Source organism: Tupaia chinensis, unplaced genomic scaffold (assembly GCF_000334495.1).
Source record: "Tupaia chinensis unplaced genomic scaffold, TupChi_1.0 Scaffold000511_1, whole genome shotgun sequence".
Classification (NCBI taxonomy): Eukaryota; Metazoa; Chordata; class Mammalia; order Scandentia; family Tupaiidae; genus Tupaia; species Tupaia belangeri.
The window spans coordinates 3,527,140-3,536,846 of record NW_006160024.1 but is presented as its reverse complement, the minus strand read 5'-3'; the positions used below and the strand labels follow the sequence as shown (position 1 = coordinate 3,536,846).

Below are 9,707 nucleotides of genomic sequence, written 5' to 3'. Positions count from 1 at the left end.
GGGGTGATTTCTCGCTTTCTGTCTCTAATGTTTCTCTCTGTCTGTCTGGCAAGCGCACGCACCCTATAGCAAAAATCTCTCCAAAACAAACAAAAAAAAACAAAAACTCTTCGCTGTTATTCATGAAGCTGATTCTATTATATCCATACCCTGGCCAGGTTTTGTTTGTAACAAAATATAATACTGCATCTAGTTAAGAACAAAAGATGAACAGACAAGAAGAAATTAGGAAAGATACGAGTCACAAGATAGCTAAGGGCCAGATTCAGTGATCCATGAGAGATGCATCCACAAAAATACGTTTTTTAAGAAAAGTTTCTCTTTAACAAAGGAATTATTTTATTAAACTTTAATTATTTATTTATTTTAATTTGATGAAAGAAGGACAGAGCAATAGTGAGAGAGAAAAAGAGAGAACACAAGCCACCAGTTCTGGGACTTGAACCATAGTCGGCCATGCCACCTGCCAGTCCTAGTTTTTAGGAAAAGTTTCTGGAGAAAGCCGGAAGGCATACTGGCCAGAGGTATCTTGGTCTAGCCCTGTCAGCTCAGCCTTACTCCTCCCATCCCAAAAACTCTTCTAGAGCAGCTCTGAGAACCAGTACAACTGCACCATCTGAGAAGCATCTGGGGCCATCCAGACTTCAGGACTACAAGCTGGTGAGGTTTGTGCTCCAAGCTACAACAACCTGAAGGCTCAAATTCATTCTGTAGACCAACATTGCCTGTGAGCAGGAGCAAAGAGAACTCTCTGGTATCTCTTTTATTAACTCACTAGTCCTATTAGATCAGTAGCTACCCTTCTGGCTTCACCTTAATTGTATCCTCATAGACTCAATTTCCAAATAGGGTCACATTGGGGATAGGGATTCCACAGATATAATTGGGGGTTACCGTTGGGTCATCTTGTAGACCAATTAACTTTTCCACAATGATGATATCTGCATTTGTGCTGTCCAATATGGTAACCATAAATCACTGATGGCTAGTGAAAACTCAGATGCAGCCAGTACCACTGCAGTGCTGAATTATGATGCATAAGTACATGCTCCTGTGTGGCTGATACTTATCATGTAAGACAGCTTGGTTTTAGGCAGTTATAATCAACACTATGACCAGAACCAGCAGGCTGCTAATTGTTAAGCAGAGTCTATCCCTTGGCCACCGCAGTAGTAATGTCAGTAACATCATCAACCTCAACTGCTGGTGATAGTAAAATCATTGTCAGACCCACTGATACAGAGCCCAGGAGACCTCATGCTGTAAGTGGGAACCAGAGCATAAGGTGCCAGGTTGTCTGCCTTTCTGCTGAAACTAGTTTAGAGAAGTATTTTAGTCATTGTCCTTCACACTCATAATGGCCTGACAGATTACGGTGCTTCTCTGAGCATTAGAAGTGAGTTACAACCCTTATTAGAAAAATGAGTCTGTAGAATGACAACCTCTGCGTCTGAATGGAAAAAAGAAAATAAAAGAAAAGAAAAGCTTTGGCTCCTGAGAACTAGTTATTTCAGGGTTCAGGAGAAATGAAGATTTTCTACTGTAAATCAGCCTCCAACAAACAAGCTAGTGTGGCAGGAGAGGTGAGGTCTTCAGAAGAAGATTCCTCATGGCTCCTGCAAATTAGTTATTTAAGGGTGCAAGAGAAGTGAAGATTTTCTACTGATAATTCAGCCTCCAGCAAACAAGCTAATGTGGTAGGGAACCCCTCTGGCCTTCTATCTCTGTCTCTGTGTCCTGCAAACTAGTTATTTGGCACAGCACTCAAGCTTGCTGCATGGTTTTCTATTTTGTGCTTTTTTTTTTTAAAGAAAAAAACAATAATTACAATTATTTTCTCTTTTTTGTCTTTTTTTCTGTCTCTTTGTTGTTCTTTCTCTCTTTTTTTCTTTCTTTTAAAATTTTCTCTCCACTCTTCAATATTTGTTTCTAGATGGATCTAAGAGCACAGTAGCTAAACATCCAAATACTATTAAGGTTTACATATTCCTCAATATCTTCTGAATCTGCTGCAAAACAGAGTAAAGAGAGAAACTCACACCGATGTACCTCACCCTAAAGGGAAGCACACGAGCTTACAGCTGCACAAAACTTCTCCAACAAATTAGCAAAATGTGAATGCACCAACAGCAACAACAACAACAAAAAAAAGAGAGAAGACAGACTGCAGAGTGAGCATCAGGGAGGACAGAGCTGCAGAGAGAGTGCAGCTCATCTCCTGAGTGTCTCTGTACTGTGTTGAAACCCGGAAGCTCAGCTCAGGTGAACATGTTCTCTAGAAATGTGCAGAATGCTCAGTGAATGTCAGGGAAATGGAACTGGAGAGACATTGAAGATCATCTCCTCCTGAGTGGCTCTGAATGCTCATATTTAACTCCAAGAAAATAAGAAGAAACTTAAAATCCACCAGATGTCCAGAAACCACCTCAGAGGCACAAGAAATATGAGAAACCAAGAAAATATCTCTCCCCAAGGGAAAAGAACAACCCCTCACCATTCACAGAGCATTCAATGGAACTTGTGAATATGGCAGATAAAAATTTCAGAATATTGGGAACCAGCAGTTAGCGTAATGGCTATGTCGCTGGACTCCCACGTAGTCGACTGCGGTTCGCGTCTCGGACCCGGTGGCTTAAATCTCACGCTGGGCGCGTGTGCGTACGTGCCCAAGATCCCGAGAGGAGAATGGAGGAGAAGGGATTGCGGCGTGACCATCCCCCCTGGAGGGTGATTTCTCGCTTTCTGTCTCTATGTCTCTGTCTGTCTGGCGAGCGCACGCACCCTATAGCGAAAAGCTCTCCAAAAAAAAAAAAAATTTTAGAGTATTCATAGTGACTAAACTAACAGAAATGCAAGGGAAGAGAGACAATAAACTCCAGAAGATGCAAAAGAAAGGGAACAATATGTTCCAGGGAAAATATGTTCCAGGTGGTGAGGAAGTTCTTCCATGATTTGAAAGAAGAAATACACCATAATAAGGACTCAGATAGAACTGTTAGAGATGAAGGCTGTAATACAGAAAATCAAAACCTCTCTTGAAAGTACTAAAAGCAGATTAGATCATGCGGAAGGTCGAATCTCAGATCTCAGAGATAAAAGCTCTGACATTGAAATAATCACCAAAAAGACTTAGAAAATAACCCCCCTAAAATGAGAATGCTATATGAAAAATACTAGATACTATTAAACGCCCAAACATCCAGACTATTGGTATCCCAGATGGTGAAGAAAGTTTTGGGTTTTTTTGAGAGATTTTTGCTATAGGGCGCATGCGCTCGCCAGACAGACAGAGACATAGAGACAGAAAGCGAGAAATCACCCCCCAGGGGGGATGGCCACGCCGCAATCCCTTCTCCTCCATTCTCCTCTCAGGATCTTGGGCACGCAAGCACACGCGCCCGGTGTGAGTTTTAAGCCACCGGGTCGGGACGCAAACCGCAGTCGACTATGTGGGAGTCCAGCAACATAGCCATTACGCTAACTGTTGGTTCCCAATGGTGAAGAAACTTATAAGGGAATTGATAATCTATTCCATGAAATCTTGGAAGAAAACTTTTTTTTTTTTTTTTTACATAAATTAACCCATTTATTGTAGGCTAGTGATATTCCAAATGTCTATGGAGCTTCTACTGGTCTTTCAATTCCTTCAATTTTCTGATGGCAGACTTTACTGTGACAGCTGAAGTGGGGTTGTAGTTCTAGGCACCACCAGCTACCGTTTTCATGCAGGAACCACAGTGCCAGATCCCTACAGCCTGTCTCTTCATGTTAGTTTTGCCACAGAAGGAGGAGGTGTACTTGACGTGCTGGCTGATTTCAATTTTCTTCACCATTTTCTGGAGGGAGGCACCATAGTGGGTCCCGTATTTACCGACGATGCCGACCTTCTTGGTGCGTTTAGCCATTCTGCTGTCAACTAGGTCCGAGCCCAGAGAGCAAAACTTTTCAAACCTAGAGAAGCATTCAAATATCCAAACAAAAGAAATACAAAAGACCCTAAATAGAATCAAGTTAAGAAGATCTTCTTCAAGACACATCATAGCCAGATTGACCAAAACCACAGACAAAGACAATATACTAAAATTGACAAAAGAGAAACATCAAGTTACATACAGTGGTTATCCCATCAGGCTAACAGAGGAGCTCTCATTGGAAACAATGCAAGCAAGGAACAAATGGAAAATAAACTCAAAGTATTAAATTTTTTTTTTTTTTTTTTTTTTTTTAATAGGGGTTTTGCTATAGGGCGCATATACTTGTCAGAAAGACAGAGAGAGACACAGTGACAGAAAGTGATAAATCCCCCTCTAGGAGGGATGGTCATGCCACAATCACTTCTCCTCCATTCACCTGTTGGGATCTTGGACATGCACGCACATACACCGGCGTGAGTTTAGGCAGCCCAGTGCAGGACTTGAACTGTAATTTTCTACCTGGGAGTCCAGTGATGCAGCCATTACACAGTCTGCTGGTCTCTCTAAGTGTTAAGTGAAAAATAATTTCAACCATTAATGCTTTACCCAGAAAGATTATCCTTCATGTGGGAATAAAAGATCAGAACATTTTCAAATAAATAAAACCTAAAAGAATTTACTAACACCAGATCAGCTCTTCAAGAAGTTCTGAAGGGAGTGTTATACCAGGAAAATTAAAGACAGACACACAGAAATAAAGAACAAAAAACCAAGAAAATGGGCAAGTTAATGGTAGGGATTAGTCTGGAAAGATCATAATAATGTTAAACATTAACTTCCAGAGTTTAAATGGAATGATTGGACCACAGTAACTGCAAATTCAACAGGAAAGAGGTTAATTACATGAGACTATACAGGAGAAACAGAATTTTATTAATCTAAACTAAAACATTACAGATTTTCTTTTATGCTTTGATTTGAAGATTTAAGGATTTTTGTCTTCTTTTGAGCTGTTGATAGGTCTAGCAATTTGCTATTTTTTAAAAAAGGAGTTGGAATGGGGCCGTAAGGTGGCGTGGTGGTTGAGGTGCTGGACTCCCACATGGCCAACCACGGTTCAAGTCTCGGACCTGGTGGCTTGCTTTCTCACTCTCCCTTTCTCTCTGCCTGTCTCTCTCTGGTCAAAATGGAAGAAGAATGATAATAAATATAATTAAAAATAAATCTTAAAAAAAAGGAATTGGAAAATATTTGTGGGTATTCTTATTTTGTGGCAGAAAAGTTATTTGCATAAGTTCAATAATATCTGTTGCCTTGCACCAGAAATTGGAAATACTGGTTATTGTCAAGATTTGACTAGAATATCATTTCATTTCTTTCCTTTTCTTTTTTTTTTTTTTTTTTTTTTTTTTTTGGGGGTTTTTTTTTAGGGGGGGTGTTTAGGGCCCCTGGGCTTGCCAGAGAGAGAGAGAGAGACAGTAAATGGGAAAGTGAAAAATCACCCCCCATACCCATGGCCACGCTGCAGTTCCTTCACTTCCGTTCCCTTCTAGGGATCTTGGGCTTATACCACATACGCCTGGTGCGATTTAAAAGCCTTGGGTCCAGGACTCGAACCGCGGTTTACTACATGGGAATCCAGCAACATAGTCATTACGCTAACTGATGGTCCCTGAAATATCATTTCTGAAAATATGACCAGAAAACTGAAGAACTGAGGTAGATCACAAGAAAGCCAACAGGGAACCAGCAGTTAGCGTAATGGCTATGTCGCTGGACTCCCACGTAGTTGACCGTGGTTCACGTCCCGGACCCGGTGGCTTAAAACTCACACCGGGCGCGTGTGCGTGCGTGCCCAAGATCCCGAGAGGAGAATGGAGGAGAAGGGATTGCGGCGTGACCATCTCCCCTGGGGGGTGATTTCTTACTTTCTGTCTCTATGTCTCTCTCTGCCTCTGGTGAGTACACGCGCCCTATAGCGAAAAACCTCTCCACAAAAAAAAAAAAAAATGCCAACAGAAGCTCTTGGAAAGATTGCCTGGTACCATAAACAGTTCTGCCTGGGAGATAAGTAAAGTATGTCACTTCCTAACAGGCCCTAAAACCTTTCAACTACAGGTACTTAAAGGCATAGGCAGATGGTGAGTCCCTGACTTGGCTCAGTAGCCTTAGAAGGCTTTTCAAAGAGTCTAATCTGAAGTTCCTTGTAAAAGGTTCCTGCAAAGGCAACTAAATCAATTAGTATTCTTATGGGGTTTTGTGCAAATAACAGAACAAATTGAGATCAAATTTATTTATTCATTCATTTTTGCAAGTAAGTTAGTTTATGCCTCTTTAGTAAAAGGGGGAATAGAGAGAGAAAAAAAATGTTTAAGATGAAAATTACACTGCACTTGCTACTAGATTTTACCTTTGTCCATATCTGTTTTTTGAGTTTTGTAGTATGTACCAATATAATGTTAGGTATAGATTTTACATAGATGGCTTTTATTGTGTTGAGAAATGACACCTCTATGTCAATTTTGCTGAGTCTTAATTATGAAGGAATGTTGCATTTTATCAATTGCATTTTGTGCATTGATTGAAATGATCATACGGTTTTTATCTTTCTTTCTGTTAATATGATGCATTAAGTTTATGGTTTTGCCTATGATAAATCACCTTCGTGTTGCCGAAATAAAGCCTACCTGATTGTGATGAATTAAAAGAGAGAGAGCAGATTTTATTTAACTTTCTTCTAACAGGCCATGGCTCTTGCAGACGACTGGATCTTAAGGAAGGTACCTGAGAAGCAGCTGAAGCACTCATGGTCCAGATCTCTCAGCTGCAAATATTCCCCTGAGTTTTCTGACATCTTGCTCACTGGTGCCTGCTCTATCAGTAACACATCTGGGCAGCTGAGAATTCAGCTGAGCTCTGGCAGCTGTGGAAGCACCCTTGGGGAGTTAAATATGAACTAATGCCAAGTGGGGAGGTATGAGGCCAGAGCCTTGAATATGAGTGTTTCAGAGCCTGCATGCAATGATAACCCCAGCACTGTCAGCTTCCACCCTGCCCATTTTAAATGTGAAAAATGCTCCTGACCACTGTCACTAGTTCTATCTGGAAGCCAGAGAACTGGTAGTAAACATTATAGATCAGGAGCTGTGAAGATAGACCTAACTTGTGCAGGAAGAGGTTAAAAAGCAGACATTTCTATCACTGTAGACCTGCAATAGATGGAGGCCAAAGATGATGGTGTGTTTATGAGATACACACACACACAGACAACACACATGAGTTAGAGAGAGAGAGAGACAGACAGAGAGAGAGAGAGAACATGAGAGAGAGGGAGAAGGCGAAAGCACCTCTCAGTGGGGTGCAGTCATGCCACAATCCTCCCTCTTCAATTCTCCTCTGTTCTCTAACCTGTTGAAATCTTAGAATATTGAGCTGGTGGAATGAAATATCTTTTCTGATTATCTAATAACTTTTTTTCTTTCCCTTTTAAAACAGTATATACCAAAGTTGTCATCTTAGAAACATCATTTAGGTGAAAACAATGAAAGGGATTTCCATTTCCAGGTTTAATAATAGACACTAAAAGACCAAAAGAACACTGCAAAAGGTACAAAAATACATATAAGGTAGGGAACCAGCAGTTAGCGTAATGGCTATGTTGCTGGACTCCCACGTAGTCCACCGCAGTTCGCGTCCCGGACCCGGTGGCTTAAAACTCATGCCAGGCGCGTGTGCGTGTGTGCCCAAGATCCCAAGAGGAGAATGGAGGAGAAGGGATTGCGGCGTGACCATCCCCTCTGGGGGGTGATTTCTCGCTTTCTGTCTCTCTGTCTCTCTCTGTCTTTCTGGCGAGCACACGCGCCTTATAGGGAAAACCTCTCCAAAAAAAAAAAAATAATACATATAAGGTATAAAATTCAAAGTTACGTTTTAATGAAATCAGAAGGCAATGGGAGACATGAGTCCTGGTGATTTAAAATTCCAGAGAATAGAACCCTTTCTGGAGAGCTGATGTTCACCTGCCTTTCTGTTCTCCTACAGTGTGTGACAGATTTTTTGTTGGACACTGGCTCTTATTGGTGCCAACACTAGAATACACCTAGGAAGGACAATCCAGCTGAGTCTGAGCAGTTACACAGGGTCAGTGATTTTCCCTGGACTCTCTCTGAGGTCAGAATCAGCAGGCAGGTTGGAGGTGCTGGGATAGAAAGGCATAAATCTCCCAACTACTCAGGATGTCCCCCAACCCCAGCTGCTCATACAATCCTTGAGTTATGCCTGAATCATGGACATGGGCCTCTATCTCAGCTGCTCCCCTGTTTGTGTAGATCTAGGTGGACATTTCCTTTAGCACATAATCACATTCTGCACCCCACGATCTTGAAGACATTGTCTCTGCTGGATCACATCTCAGCGTGGAGTAAGTATTAGAAACTCTCAGCTGTGCTGGGTTGAATGAGTCTGGGTGACATGACCTCCATTTTCTTTGCACAGCTACTTCATATAAGCTGTGATGATTTCAGATCTAACCACCTTCTCCATTCACTATTTTCCTATGAAACTTGTGGGGCACAAGGCTAATGCTTGCAAGCCAGGCAGTGTTCCCTTTAACTCTGTGACTATTCGCAGGAAATACATCTGCACTTCATTTTAGGTTTATCATCAGTTCACAATGTCCACTACTATCCCAGCTCTACCATATGTAAGCCAAAAAGTAGAATTGTCTCAATGCTCATGTCCTTTGTATTCCTTTATTATTCTCATTCCTGAAGTCAAAAATTACCAAGCTCTGTATTCTTCCAGTGGGACATGTGGTAAATCTGAGCTCTGGGTCATCTTATTTATGTTTTTTATATTTTAATTTTTTAACACCAGAGGACAAGTGCTCTCACCCAAAAGAGACAGAGAGAGAAAGAGGGAGATGGAGAATGTATCCTCTCCTCCAATGGGAACCTGTCAAACTGCAATTCATTATCCTCCTTTCAGCATTCCACAGGGATTTTTGGAGACTCATGCACATTCATCACATTTGCTTTACAAGCTGCAGAGTGCAGAATTCAGGCTGTGATTGGCCATGTGGGATCCTGCTCCCGTAACCATCAGGCCATTGAGCTGGCCCTATGGTCCTAATTTTAATACACAATTTTTGGAATGTAAAAAACTTCTCTTTTGTATCAGCTATAGGTAATTGTACAAATCAAAGAATTTTAGCATTAGAGTCTTGAATCTGCTATGAATTTACAAAAGTCTATTTGAATTCTCAACAACCAAGATTTTTCCCAAGTGTCCTCAGACAGCTCCTCTTAAGGATGGCGAGTATAGAATGCTCTCTCTCTGATATTTACAGTGAGCAGACAGATAGTAAACATGAAAAGTAGGAAGTTGGGAAAGTGGGAAAATACCATTTCTGACTATTAGTCAATGTCCTATCAGAATAAAAAAAAAACTGATAAAGATCAAGTTATACTCAACATGTTCATTTCTGTCATTTACACAGATTAAATGAACAAATTTAAGGAGGGAGAAAAGATTAAGATAAGCTTTTATTCAGTTGCATTATGGACCATCACATCATTATGTGCCTTCACCTTTATGGGACCACCTGTTCTCCTGCTCCAGTTTCCAGACTGAATCAGCAACATCTAATGAGGTCACAGGTGGCAGGAGTCTGAGTTGTGGGCAGGGCACCTGTGGCACAGACAGCAGCAACCTAGTCCCCTGAGCTCTCCAGCACCTTCCTCTTACAGAGGTTCAGAAGCTGCTGTGCTGCTCCCCAGACAGACAGCACATGAG

General features: G+C 41.4%; 1 pseudogene and 1 gene segment (V, D, J or C); both read right to left on the bottom strand.

The window, feature by feature from the left end:
- The window catches only part of LOC102495907 (immunoglobulin kappa variable 2-30-like), a 24,676-nt gene that overhangs the window by 14,146 nt on the left and 823 nt on the right, over window positions 1–9,707 (bottom strand).
- LOC106735746 (60S ribosomal protein L37a-like) lies at window positions 3,627–3,905 on the bottom strand (annotated as a pseudogene).